The sequence below is a fragment of the Rhinatrema bivittatum genome, chromosome 3 (genome assembly GCF_901001135.1).
Source record: "Rhinatrema bivittatum chromosome 3, aRhiBiv1.1, whole genome shotgun sequence".
Classification (NCBI taxonomy): domain Eukaryota; kingdom Metazoa; phylum Chordata; class Amphibia; order Gymnophiona; family Rhinatrematidae; genus Rhinatrema; species Rhinatrema bivittatum.
In genome coordinates, this window is record NC_042617.1 from 444,717,933 (window position 1) to 444,731,837 (window position 13,905).

Below are 13,905 nucleotides of genomic sequence, written 5' to 3' on the forward strand. Positions count from 1 at the left end.
AAAAACAGACCTGTTTGTGGCTATCGAGGGCCAGCGTTGACTTCCCCAGATATAGAAACTTTGGTCCTGGAATGTTAAACACCAATCAGGATTTCAAGTTAAAACGATTTCAGAAGTTTTTTTTTTCCATCTAAAGAAGAAAAGCTGTCTAAATGTAAGAACAAAGAAAAAGTGATTTTTCTCCATAATTACTTTTATGTATGCCAAGAACCTTTACTCTGATGGGACTAAATGCCAAACAGAAGACTATCCATATCTGACCAAATGGATTCAAACCAGAAAAGATTAATGTAATAAGTTTGAATTACTTGTGTTTGTTCTTGAAAAGTGTACACAGTCTAACTCAATGGTTTATAATAAATGTTTAGCCATGTACAGCACCATAACCAACTAAGTTTTGGCTATGCTGAAACATTCTTATTTAAAGGTGAATTTTAAAAGCCGGGCGTGTGCCAAAATCGGGAGATGTGCGTGCTTGTAGGACATGCACTTGTCCACCCAATTTTAAAAGCCATCTCCCGATACGCGAATATCTCATTTGGAACAAAAGAGGGGTGTGATGTTGGCAGGGCATGGGTGTCATGGGGCAGGGCCGAGAGAAGTGTACGCAAGTACTTATGTGCCTGGGCGCGTGTCAAGGTCCAATGCCGCGTAACTTTACTTCTGCTATGAAGGAGGTGTAAATTAAAAAAAAAAACAGGCATCCCTGAGTGGTTTAAAGGGTTTGGGATAACCGAGGGGAGTACAGGCTAAAGAACCAGGGGGGTTTGGAGGACCTAGCTCTAAACTGGTCGAGCTGGTGGATGAACTGGTGAAGCTGGTCATTGCGTGGGCATGCGCCTATTACAAAATTCCCCCATTTGTGCAGCTCACACCTGGATGTGCGCAGCTGCGCGCACCCAGTTGCAAAATAGGGCGCCACATACGTGTGCCTTGGCTATTTTATAACACATGTGCATATATGTTATAAAAACAGCCACGTCCCTGGGTGCACGCTGACACACATGCATCAATGTGTGCCCGTGCGTCCCTTTGAAAGTTACCGTCCTAGTGTACATGTGCAAACTAGCCTTACTTTTGCATAAATGATGTCCATTGTACAGATATCTCTCTTTCATAAAGTCATTTTGGGTACCATGAAATTCAGACCAGTTCTAAGCATTCAAGAAGTGGGCCTTCCCAATGCTACTACAGAGAATAGTTTTTGCTACAACACACTTTTATTGGTACCGTTACTATGCAAACATGTTCTTGTTTAATTTTTAAATTCCTAGTTACTGCACTTTTTCAAATTATCTACCAACTTTTCTTACCAGAACAAATTTGCCTCTGCGCCAAAGCAAGAGGTCACAATGGCAGCTACATGACTAGTCTGGCTATGTGGCTGAAAATGAAATTAACTGTGGGGTGGTGGGGGAATCTAGACACCATGGACAGGAGAGGGAAAGAAACAGGTAGCCAGGCCAGTGGATAAATGAGAGAGGAATACAGCCCTCTGTCTCTTTGTTTTAGAGGCCTGAGGTTCTCTCCCTCTGCCTGTGACCTTTCGCATCTGCTCCCTGGCCTGACAAACTACAGTGCATCTCGTCCCTCTTTCTGCTGTTCTCTCTAGTCTGGGTGTCTCTTTCAAAGTGTATGCAGATGATATTCAGTTTTTTCTGTCCTATTAACACCACATTTGATCTTGCCTTTGATAAATTAACAATCTGTTTGACTAAGATTGAAGAATGGATGTATAATAAAAAGCTTTCTCTTAACATAAGAAATACTGAAATTCTGATCCTATCTCATGCTGCCCAGTAAGAAGTTCCAATGAATTTCTAGTCTGATGGACATTCCATCCCGATTCAACTAAGCACCTGGGGGTAAAAGTTGACTCCTCCTGGTCTCTGGGTCCACATATCAATTTTGTGGTCCAATTAGCTTATTTCAAACTTCTTATACCGCGTTCTCCAAAGCCCATCTTATGTCATCATGATTTCCACACTGTGACCCAATCCCTTATTTTGTCTTCACGGGATTACAGTAATATCCTGTCTTTCGATTTGCCTAATTCCTACTTCAGGGTTTGCAACTAATCCAAAACTCTGCTGCCAAGATGATCTCTCGTTTTTCACTGTGTGATCATATTTCCCCCCTCCTTGCAAATTTACCTTGGCTTCCGGTTGTCTGGTGAGTAAAGTTCAAAGCTCTGATTATAGTATTTAAGGCCCTTCATGGGCTTGTGCCATCTTGTATTGCATCCTCCATTTGAGCATGCAAACCTAGTCGCCAATTGTGCTCCTCATCTCAGCACTTGTTAGAAATTCCTTCTTTGAAACAAGTTCGATTAGCTACATTTCATAAAAGGATTTTTGGCACATTTGGCCCTATTTTACGGAACGACTTACCAGAGACAATCAGATCTGAGAATGATCTGCTTAGGTTCAGGAAATTACTTACAGCCTATCTTTTTACCCAAGTTTTCGGCGTGGCCCGAGCTTTATGTATTCTGCTTTTCAGCACTGTAGGTTTAATTTGTTTAATGTTGTTCTGTCTCTTCTTGTTTTAGTTTCTCTTTTTAGTGATGCCAGTCATTGTATATATACTGACTGTTTTATTGTATATGTGTATTGTAATCGCTGAGAACTGTGGAGTGGTGGAACCCAAATGCTTGATATAAATAAATAACCTGGCTGCTGCAGAGTCTGAAAACCTGCAGGAAGCTGGCCCATGATGACCACCACTCCCGCCAAAACAGGCACTTTGGCAGCATCTGCAGTATCCCCAAAGAACTCTTTCAGTTGAGGGGAAGGCCCACCGGCCGCTGCAGAGGTCTGTGAGCACTCTCCTGGAACTTGCCCAGCTCGCACACAGGCCATGCATAACGGCCCCGAGGAAGAGGCCAACCACCTGCCCCCAAACACGCCACAATGTTAGCTCCTGTCCCCTTTCTCCATGAAGGGTCCTCATGCCTCCTACACACTGAAGCACTGCTTCAAAGTTCCCCCGAGTGATCAAAACTTACCCCGTAAAGAGAAGACCCTGCACTGCACTGCCACACTGCTGCAGCTCTCCTTTTTTTCTTTTAAACTTTTAAAGTGGTAGACAGAGAAAGAAAGGCAGGCAGGAGAAAAGGAAGAGGGAAAAAGGAGGGGGGTGGGCAGGTTGGAGAGCTTCTCCACAGCATCCAGAGAACAGAATTAAATTCTTGAATTTAAAATCTTGTTTTTTCTTTCTTTTTTTTAAGTCAAGGAGAAAGCAGAGTTACTTACCTGTAACAAGTGTTCTCCTAGGACAGCAGGATGTTAGTCCTCACATATGAGTGACATCATTGGATGAAGCCTGGCACAGAAAACTTGCTGACCCTGCGCACTTAAGTGACCGCCACCAAAAATATGACCTTCCAGATCAGGTACTTCAGGGTCACAGGAATACAGCGGCTCAAAAGGAGTTTTCATCAGCTGAGCTAAGACCAAGTTGAGGTCCCATGACACAGCGGGAGGCCTTAGGGGAGGCTTCAATTGAAGCAGGCCCTGCATAAAGTATACAACTATCGGCTGTACAGAAACGGGCATACCATCTACACCTTGGTGATATGCGCCAATTGCACTGAGATAAACTCTAACGGAGTTGGTTTTCAAGCCAGCCTCTGATAGGTGTAGAAGGTAGTCAAGCAGTTTTTGCCTGGAGCAGGAAACGAATCTAGGGCCTTCTGCTCACACCACACAGAAAACCTCCTCTACTTCAGTCCATAGGACTTTCTAGTAGAAGGCTTTCTGGAAACTACCAGGAACCGAGATACATCTTCAGAAAGATCGAGTGGCTGGCTTATACTCCCTATGATCCAGTCAAAATCCTGACTGGGGCTTGGGAGCTCTCTTTTGCTTGGGATGGCCCTGGAGGATAGTACTTCCTCTGGTGGTAGAAAGACATCCCCTAACCCTTCCTCGTGGACCTCCTGACTGAGAAAGGTGGGTCTGATGTGCTGGCGGAGAGCTGTTGGAGGGTCTCATGGTGAACCTGCAATTGGGCTCCTGCATTCCTCACCTTATCTCTTAAGAGATTCTCTCCTGTGCACAGCAGGTCAGCGAGTCTTTCCTGTACCTCTGGTCAGAGATCCGAGGCCCGCAGCCATGCCAATCTATGGGCAACGATTCCCACTGCAGAGACTCTTGCTGCCATCTCAAAAATATCGTAGGTTGAATGAATGTGTGGAGGGAGATGAAGAAATGGCAGAAATATTAAACGAATACTTCAGCTCTGTGTTCACTAAAGAAGACCCTGGAGAAGGACCATCTCTACACAACAAGAAACTGGAGGGAAGCGGAACAGAGGAAAATCCATTTACAGTAGATAATGTATGGGAAGAGCTAAAGAATCTGAAAATGGACAAAGCCATGGGGCCTGATGGGATTCATCCAAGGATACCGAGGGAGCTCAGAGATGTGCTGGCGGGACCACTGTGCGACCTGTTCAATAGATCCCTAGAAACGGGAGTGGTGCCGAGTGATTGGAGAAGAGCGGTGGTGGTCCCTCTTCACAAGAGTGGGAACAGAGAGGAGGCTGGTAACTACAGACCAGTTAGCCTCACTTCAGTGGTGGGAAAAGTAATGGAGTCACTGTTGAAAGAGAGAATAGTGAACTATCTACAGTCCGGAGAATTGATGGACCAGAGGCAGCATGGATTCACCAGAGGAAGATCCTGTCAGACAAATCTGATTGACTTTTTTGACTGGGTAACCAAGGAATTGGATAGAGGAAGAGCACTCGATATCATATACTTGGATTTCAGCAAAGCTTTTGATACGGTTCCGCACAGGAGACTGGTGAATAAAACGAGAAGCTTGGGAGTGAGTGCCGAGGTGGTGACCTGGATTGCAAATTGGTTGACGGACAGAAGACAATGTGTGATGGTAAATGGAACCTTCTCTGAAGAGAGAGCGGTTTTAAGTGGTGTACCGCAAGGATCGGTGTTGGGACCGGTCCTGTTCAATATCTTTGTGAGCGACATTGCGGACGGGATAGAAGGTAAGGTTTGTCTTTTTGCGGATGACACTAAGATCTGCAACAGAGTGGACACGCCGGAAGGAGTGGAGAGAAGGAGACGGGATCTAAGGAAACTGGAAGAGTGGTCGAAGATATGGCAGCTGAGATTCAATGCCAAGAAGTGCAAAGTCATGCATATGGGGAGTGGAAATCCGAATGAACTGTATTCGATGGGGGGGGGAAAGGCTGATGTGCACGGAGCAGGAGAGGGACCTTGGGGTGATGGTGTCTAATGATCTGAAGTCGGCGAAACAATGCGACAAGGCAATAGCTAAAGCCAGAAGAATGCTGGGCTGCATAGAGAGAGGAATATCGAGTAAGAAAAGGGAAGTGATTATTCCCTTGTACAGGTCCTTGGTGAGGCCTTACCTGGAGTACTGTGTTCAGTTCTGGAGACCGTACCTTCAAAAAGACAAAGACAAGATGGAGGCGGTACAGAGAAGGGCGACCAGGAAGGTGGAGGATCTTCATCGGATGACGTACGAGGAGAGATTGAAGAATCTAAATATGTACACCCTGGAGGAAAGGAGGAGCAGAGGTGATATGATACAGACTTTCAGATACTTGAAAGGTGTTAATGATCAAAAGACAACGACAAACCTTTTCCGAAGGAAAAAAATCAGCAGAACCAGGGGTCACGATTTGAAGCTCCAGGGAGGAAGATTCAGAACCAATGTCAGGAAGTATTTCTTCACGGAGAGGGTGGTGGATGCCTGGAATGCCCTTCCGGAGGATGTGGTGAAGACCAGAACTGTGAAGGACTTCAAAGGGGCATGGGATAAACACTGTGGATCCATAAAGTCAAGAGGCTGCCAATGAAGAGTGGGTGACTCGCCAGAATGATGGCTACTGCCTGGAGTCAATACCCTTATTAAATAAACATACACAGGCTTACGGTGACTCCAACATCGCTCTAAGCTTCAACAGCAAGAGGAAATGTGGAAAAAAGGATTCACACTCACAAAGAGGGGAGTAGCTGGCTTGTTACGGCGGTTACTACCCCAAATCAAATAAGCCTGATACTTCACTTTCAATGCATATACAGCAAAGTTCTCTGATTCAACGGCAGGGGAGAAGAAAAACTGATACTTCACACATCCAGCAGAGCTCTCTGCTTCAACGGCAGGGGAGAAGAAAAGAGGGTTCGCACTCACAAAGCGGGGAGTAGCTGGCTTGTTACGGCGGTTACTACCCCAAACCAAATGTGCCTGATACTTCACTTTCGATGCACATCCAGCATGGCTCTCTGCTTCAACGGCATGGGAGAAGACTTATACGTCACGCATATCCAGCATAGCTCCCTGCTTCAATGGCAGGGGAGAAGAAAAACAACCAATAAGGGCTAATAACATAGTCTGGGTAAAACAAATAAGCATGGGTGCAGCTTGCTTATTGCGGCGGCTACTACCCCTAACGAATCAAGCTAGATATTTCACTTGGATGCAGCTCCATCACTGCTCTCTACATTAAAGGTGGGGGTGGAAGGGAAATAGAACCAAGAGCTAAGAGAAACAGATAAGTATGAGAGAAAATATGTGTGAAGCTTGCTGGGCAGACTAGATGGGCCATTTGGTCTTCTTCTGCCGTCATTTCTATGTTTCTATGTTTCTATGAACCTCATGTTTTCCACACTCCAGGCCCCGACGCACCAGCAATAGAAGGGGTCTTGCTGCTGTTGAGGCAGTCACTCAGTCACCTCTTGCACCTGCTTCCAGAGGTTGCGAGAGTATTGGAGCATGTAGAGCTGGTAAGAGGCAATGCAGGCAATGAGCATGGCCCCTTGGAACACTTTCCTCCCAAGAGTGTCCATCGCTCTATGATCCTTGCCCAGAGACACCGAGGCATGAGTCCGAGAGCGCTTGGCCTTCTTGAGAGTAGATTCAACCACTACTGATTGGTATGACAGTTGTCAAGGTAAACCCTATCCGCCTTCCTGTTAACGAGAGGTACTGTGAGGGGGTGCTCCCAGATCCTCAGCAGCAACTCCCTAAAAATCTCGTGCACCAGGACTGCCAGAATCTCTTTAGGGGCCTCCACAAATGGGAGGATTTCCAGCATCTTATGTCTGGCATCCTTCTCCGATGTTAACTGAAAAGGGATGGCCTCCGCCTTCGCCTAATCAAAACCTACGAAGGTCAGGTCCTCTGGAGGAGATGGTTCTAAAGGGAGACTCTCCGAGTCCTTGGAAGAGAATTCTGCAGTGTCATCCTCCCCAGGGGTCATATGAGGCCTCATCCTCAGTGCAGTCTACAAGGGTCGGGGCCCTGGGTGCTCAGCCTTGATCCAGAGGTAGCATTGGTGCTGGCTTCGGCACCGATGCTACCTCTGAGTAGGGGGCCCCCCCATCTTTGCTCCGGCTCCAGAAAAGGTGGGGGGTACCCTATTCACAAATGGCATTGATGGAACTGATGGCCCCACTGATGCCAATGGCTATCAGTGCAGCTCCCAAGTCCATTGGTGCAGATGCCACCGATGCCGATGTTGATGCCTTGAACTTCCTTGACCCGAAAATCTTCTCCATCTTGTCGAGTCGAGCACGACATCTTTTGAGAATCATCTGGGCGCACATGCGGCAACCTTGGATGTTGTGCAATGCCCCCAGGCAGAGACACACACCTCATGGGGGTCCGTTCTGGACATGGTCCTCGGACACTGGGGGCACCGAAGGAAACCAGACAAGAACATGATGAACCAAAGAAAAGGAAAAAACAAACGACGGCGATGGTGGGCAGTCAACGCTGGTAGGCACTGAGGCACCGCTGCCATTGGGGGGGGGGAGGGGGGACAGAAGCAAGATAAAACTTATCGAACCACCGAAAACCTTACTGGGGAAACTAGAGGTTACCAAGAGGGACCTTCGATCAATGAATTCGTGCGAAAACCCAAACAGGACAGTGAAAAAAGTTTTCAAAGGCAATTTCAAAGGCCACGAGCTCCGTGGAAAAAAAGACTGAAGAGGTTCCCCGCATGGACGCGTGAATTAGGACATGCTGGGCATGCTCAGTATGCTCAGTCAAAGTTCAAGAAACTTTGACATCAGTTTTCCGAGCCAGGCTTCATCCAATGATGTCATCCATGTGTGAGGCCTACCATTCTGCTTGTCCAAAAAGATAGCACCCCCCCCCCCCACCCCCAAGTCTCCTTTTGAATTGGACTCGCACTTCTGGGTATAGCAGTGGCCTGGCCCTCAGCTATGTCAGAGCTGTCTTGGAAATCCTGCTGCATCACCATTGAGTCCTACCATTTACTGGAGGCAGAGAATACTGGAGTTTCTCTGTGCTGCACTATCTATTATGTAGTAGTAATGATGTCACCAAGAAAGTCTGTGTAGGGGGACACAACTCACCTGTTTGGACTGGACTTGTTTGCAGTATGGGTTAAAAATTCCAACTGGACAAAAGAATAGTGAAAGCAGTAAGATATTAAAATGACTAGGCAAATAATTTTTTTTGCAAGGGACGGAGGGGAGCGAAGTAGATAGGTCCCCTCTGTAGCCCTCATTCTCATTCCCTTTCGTCTTACATTGTGTGGGCAGAAGCAAAAGCTATATGGATTCTGGCATGTCACATTCCCTCTCCTCACAGCTGAGCCGGCCTATAGGGTAGGAGTCAGGATGCATGATTTTTCTCTCTCCAACCCCCTAGTTTCCCCCGTTTCTTTACTGGAATGTACCCCAATTTTTCTTATGTTTATATGTATATGTTATTCTGTTATTATGTATTGAAGTTTTTACTCGATTGGCTGTAAATGTTCATTGTTTCAAATGTTCCTTGTATCGCTCCTACGCGACTGTTCTGTTGCACTGTAAACCGGTGTGATCTGTATACTATACAGGAATGTCGGTATATAAGAATTTAAAAATAAATAAATAAAATATCAGGATTTGGGTCTCAAGTTCTTCCAGTATAGGTAACCAGAACAGCAATCTACCCTCTAGTGGACATGGAGCAGAGAGCTTGTGCACATGCAGTTTTCTGGCACTCTAAGCCCACTCTGAGAACTAGTGATTTAAACAACCAATCTAATCTTTGGGGACACTCCAGCTAGTCTGGTTTCCAGGATAGCCACAAGGAATATGCATGAGATAGATTTGCATGAGCTGCTCCCACTGTATGCACATCTCGCTCATGCATATTCCTTGTGGCTATCCTGAAAATCAGACTGTGCCGAAGACTGGGCTGAGAACCATTAGTTTAAATAGTTGACTTGCTAAAAGAGTGGATCTCAATTGGGTCCTCATGGACCATATGGCCAGTTTGATTTTCAGAATATTTTTAATGAATATGCATGTGATCTATTTGTGTACATGCAAATATATCTCATGCATATTCATTACGAAAGTAACTTTAAAACGAGCGAGCAGCGGACATATGCTGAAATTTTAAATCAAGCACGCACTTGTGCACATATGATTTAAAATATACCTACCACATGTATGTGTGCTCCAAATTTTAAGAAGTTACTTGAGCAAACATACTCTCATATCTCCCTTAGGACTTTGTCAGCTTTAACATGCACAGGTAAGCAGATTTTAAAACATGCTCACATGAAGAACATTCCCAGTTTTACCAATTAGTTCACCAGTTTGCCAGTAAGTCTCAAGGTTATCCAGACCCCTCTGGTTCTTCGCACTCCCCCCAATTGACCCTCACCCCTCACCCAGTGATTTTAGGCCTAAACAGAGATTTATGCAAACTTATACGCAACAAGAAAGAAGTAAACATGAGCAGCTAACAGCCCACCATGTACTGTGACTGGTGGATTTAAAATATAGATTTACATGCGTAACTGTTGGGCCCTCCCTGGAACGTCCCTGACATGCCCTAACTCTGCCCCTTTTTTTTCTTACACGTGCCTGCACATATACATACATAATTTGAGACTTATAAGATATGCATTGCTCACGCGTGGCCCATTTACTTGCCCATTTACTGGGCCTTCTAGCGCGAGCAGCACTTTTAAAATTCACCCTTAAGCATATGCTGAAAACCAGACTGGCCAAGGACAGAGTTGAGAACCACTGTGCTAAAAGATAGCTCTGACTGGGAGAAACCTAGAATGTACAGCTGTCTAGGCTTTAAACTATGTACAGTAATTTCTTTTGAATGCAGACGATAATAAAAGTAAAATGACATGAGAAATGAGCGCCGAGAGTCTGCCTAGCCTGACCAGCAACCACTCCAAAAAGTGTATAGGCAAACCAAAACTTGACATATACTTTAATGGATAATCTCTTTCAAGAAACTAACCGATCGAAGTTCCCCGTAACCTCTATAATGTACTCCCTGTGCTGATTATCATGTTTTTCCCTTTTTCGATATTCCCTATATTCCACTCGTTATGTTTGTTCAACTACAGTTCTACTCTAGTACAATTTTGTTAATTATGTTCTTATTGTTGGCTGTACAAGGTTTAGTTAAATTATGTTCTTATTGTTTGATGTAATTTCCAACTGTTGGTTCACTGTAAACCGAACCGATATGTACTTGTACATGATCTTCGGTATAGAAAAGTATTTAAATAAATAAAATAAATAAGAAACTTTCATCACTTTCGCCTGAATCCGACCAGCAGACAGACTTATCCTTTCAGGACGAGGATGACAACTGTCAACATGTAGGAGGGTAACATGATCCGCCAGATAAATACAAATACTCGGCTTGGAAGCCATACTGCTTTTATTATATAGAGAAATTAAAGAATGTACTTTCCTTCCTTTCTGTCATCCTTTTAAATTTGTATAGGTCCTTGGTGAGACCTCACTTGGAATACTGCATACAATTCTGGACTGTCAAAAAGGATATAAACAGGATGGTGTCAGACCAGAGGGAGGTTACTGAAATGGTCAGTGGTCTTCGTTCTAAAGCATATGGAGATAGACTTAAAGATCTAAACATGTATACCCTAGAGGAAAGATGACACAGGGGAAATATGACAGAGACATTCAAATATCTCAAAGATTTCCATGCACAGGAGGTGAGCCTCTTTCAACAGAAAGGACACTCGAGAAAGAGGGGTAAACTCAAGAGTAATCTTAGGAAATACTTCTTTACAGAGAGGGTGGTAGCTGCATAGACTAGCCTTCCAGTAGAGATGGTAGACACAAAACAGGATCTGAATTCAAGAAAGCATGGGATAAATATAGGGGATCTAGAAGGTAGTGATGGGGATTATGCAAAATTAATTGGAAGGATGGATCATGTGGTCTTTTTCTTGCAGTCATGTTTCTTGTTTCTAAGTATGCCAAGCAGTTAGCCAATTAAATGAAACCTGAGCACAGTTGGGAGAAATGGAGGAGCAGCTGCAAACCAGGGGGCCGATGCAAAAAACTCACGCTGAAAGCAGACGCTGTGTATTCAGCGCCCGCTTTCATAACGCACCCCCAGGCACCTTCTCCTGGGGGCGCGATGCAATATTTAATTAGGGCTCACGTTGTCGAGGAGGCGCTAGAGGCGACTGCGTGCCCCTAGCGCCTCATTGACAGCGCAAACCAGAAAGAGGTCCACTGTGGTGGCTGTCCGCTGGTTAAGAAAACGGACGCTGAATTTATCAGCGTCCCGTTTTCCTAACCAGCGCACATGCAGGGGTTAGGAAAATGGACGCTGATTCAGCATCCATTCTCCCAACCTGACTACCGGCACCAGAAGGAGTGTATAAAATCAATATTAGTGTCGGGCACTTAATATTAATTTATTCACTCCTTCACTTATTGCCCATTGGTCCTTTTCACTGTCATGTGACAGTAAAGGGATCAATCCACAATAAGGAGTGAATAAATTAATATTAAGTGCCTGACCCTTTAATATTGATTTTATACACTCCTTCTGGTGTCAGTAGTCAGGTTCGGAGAATGGACACTGAATTAACCAGCGTCCATTTTCCAAACCCCTGCCAGTGCTTTTTTTTAAACTTTTTTTTTTTTTAAAGAGTTGTTCCTCCCACTTAATATCCCAAGGATATTAAGTAGATGGCAGTACAGAAAAGCAGTTTTTTCTGCTTTTCTGTACTAGTTTTAGTAGCACTCAGCAATTAACGCCTGCTCCAGGCAGGCGTTAATTTCTGATCGCTAAAATGTGCGTCCTAGACGCACATTTTTTATTTGCATAGGGAGTGAATAGCTAATAGCGCTCATCACATGCATTTGCATGTGATGAGCGCTATTAGTTTCACTCCGCGCTGGACGTGCGTTGTAGAGGCGCTAATCCCCTTACTGCATAAGGGGATTAGTTAGCGCCTCTACAACCCGCGTCCAACTGCAGTTTATACAGTGCGCTGGGCTCCGCGCACTGTATTGCATCGGTCCCCAGGTAAGCTAGGGTTCAAATCCCACTGCTGCTATTTGAAACCTTAGGCAAGTCACTTCAGCCTCCACTGTCTCAGGTACACATTTAGAGTGTGAGCCCTCTGGGGACAGAGAAATATCTATAGTACCTGCTTGGAATCCATTCTGATGTGCTTGAAGAAGTTGAAAACAAATTTAAAAAATGCATTTGCTTGAATGGTGTTTTCTTCTTTCTTTAATTAACAAATAATTTTTGGTACTTATGAGTTTTAAAGGGATTGGTGATTACTTTTATTGTGGCCTGCTTGACTTAAGCTGCCATGTAATGATATCCTTACAGGAATTAAGTTTTGTTTTTATGGATTAAGTTTAAAATTTATACCATACTACATCTTTGTATTTAACATGAACTGAATACAAACCACGCTTTAAACCCCAGTGTGTGTGAAAGCTATCAATAGCCTGCAATAGATATATCTCTGTACCCAGGGAGTAATATATCCATACATAACTAAGACATTACAACATGAACATTTATTGTGAAAAAGTATCAACTTGGGAAACATAAATTTCACTAAGAATCATTCAGACCATCAGCAAAGGAAGAAAACACAATTTATGTACATCTCAATCCCACAGAAAGATCTTACTCTGTTTTCCTAAAGTGTTTCTATGTTATTCTCTGCAAAAAAACTAATTCACTATAGACCAATCCAGACAAATTTCTCAATTTAACTGAATAATATGGAGGTTTCTTTTGTGTAAAGCATCCTGTGTACCCAAAACTTTCTGTCTCCATTGGACGCCAAGTATTTTAGCACATGAACCACAGAGGAAAGCCCCATGACCTGAAGTCTGCATGAACAAAGTACATGCACAGTTTAAAACATTATTTTACAGATAAAGTACGCCTACTGATGGACTTTAAAAGCCCTACGCGTGCCAAAGCTGGGATATATGCACGTCACGCAGATTTTAAGGACGCCTGTGTACGCACATATCTCCTGGTACACGCACAAATCCAAAAGATCAAAAAAGGGGCAGGGTGTGATCTGGACGAGGCGTGGGCATGTCGAGGGAAGACCAAGAGATGTGCACGTAAATACTTACATGCACAAGCAAGCGCTGGGGGTCCCACCATGTAACTTTAATTCTGCTATTGCTAGCGTGTACAAAATTAAAAAAATCACAGCTAGTCAGCGGGGTTTTAAGGGTCGGGTCTCACAGGGGAGAAGGGAGCCTTTAAAACTAGGGGGGGGGTTAGGAAGCCCGATCCCAGAACTGGGTGAACTGGAAATAGGGTAAGTAGCCTTGTTGCGCACCCCTTATAATATTCCCCCCCCCCCCCCCCTTACATGGTAGAAGTGACATTTGCGCATACATGCGTGCGTCTATATAAAACTGAGCGCACATGGACGCATGTACAGCTGATTTTATAACATGTGCGCATATGTTATAAAAAAAAACGCCATGCCCATGTACACAGGTCTTAAAATTCACCTCCCAGTGATTCCAGAAGATTTAAGGGGTTCATTTTGTCGAATTGGAGCATCAGTAAAAACCATAAGAGTGAAAACAGAATTCTAAGTGGCAGC

General features: G+C 44.5%; 1 protein-coding gene across 8 annotated transcripts in view; it reads right to left on the minus strand.

Annotated features, from left to right (window-relative positions):
• KIDINS220 (kinase D interacting substrate 220) overlaps positions 1-13,905 on the minus strand; it is a 376,999-nt gene that overhangs the window by 64,694 nt on the left and 298,400 nt on the right. The gene's annotated exons all lie outside the window — the stretch shown is intronic.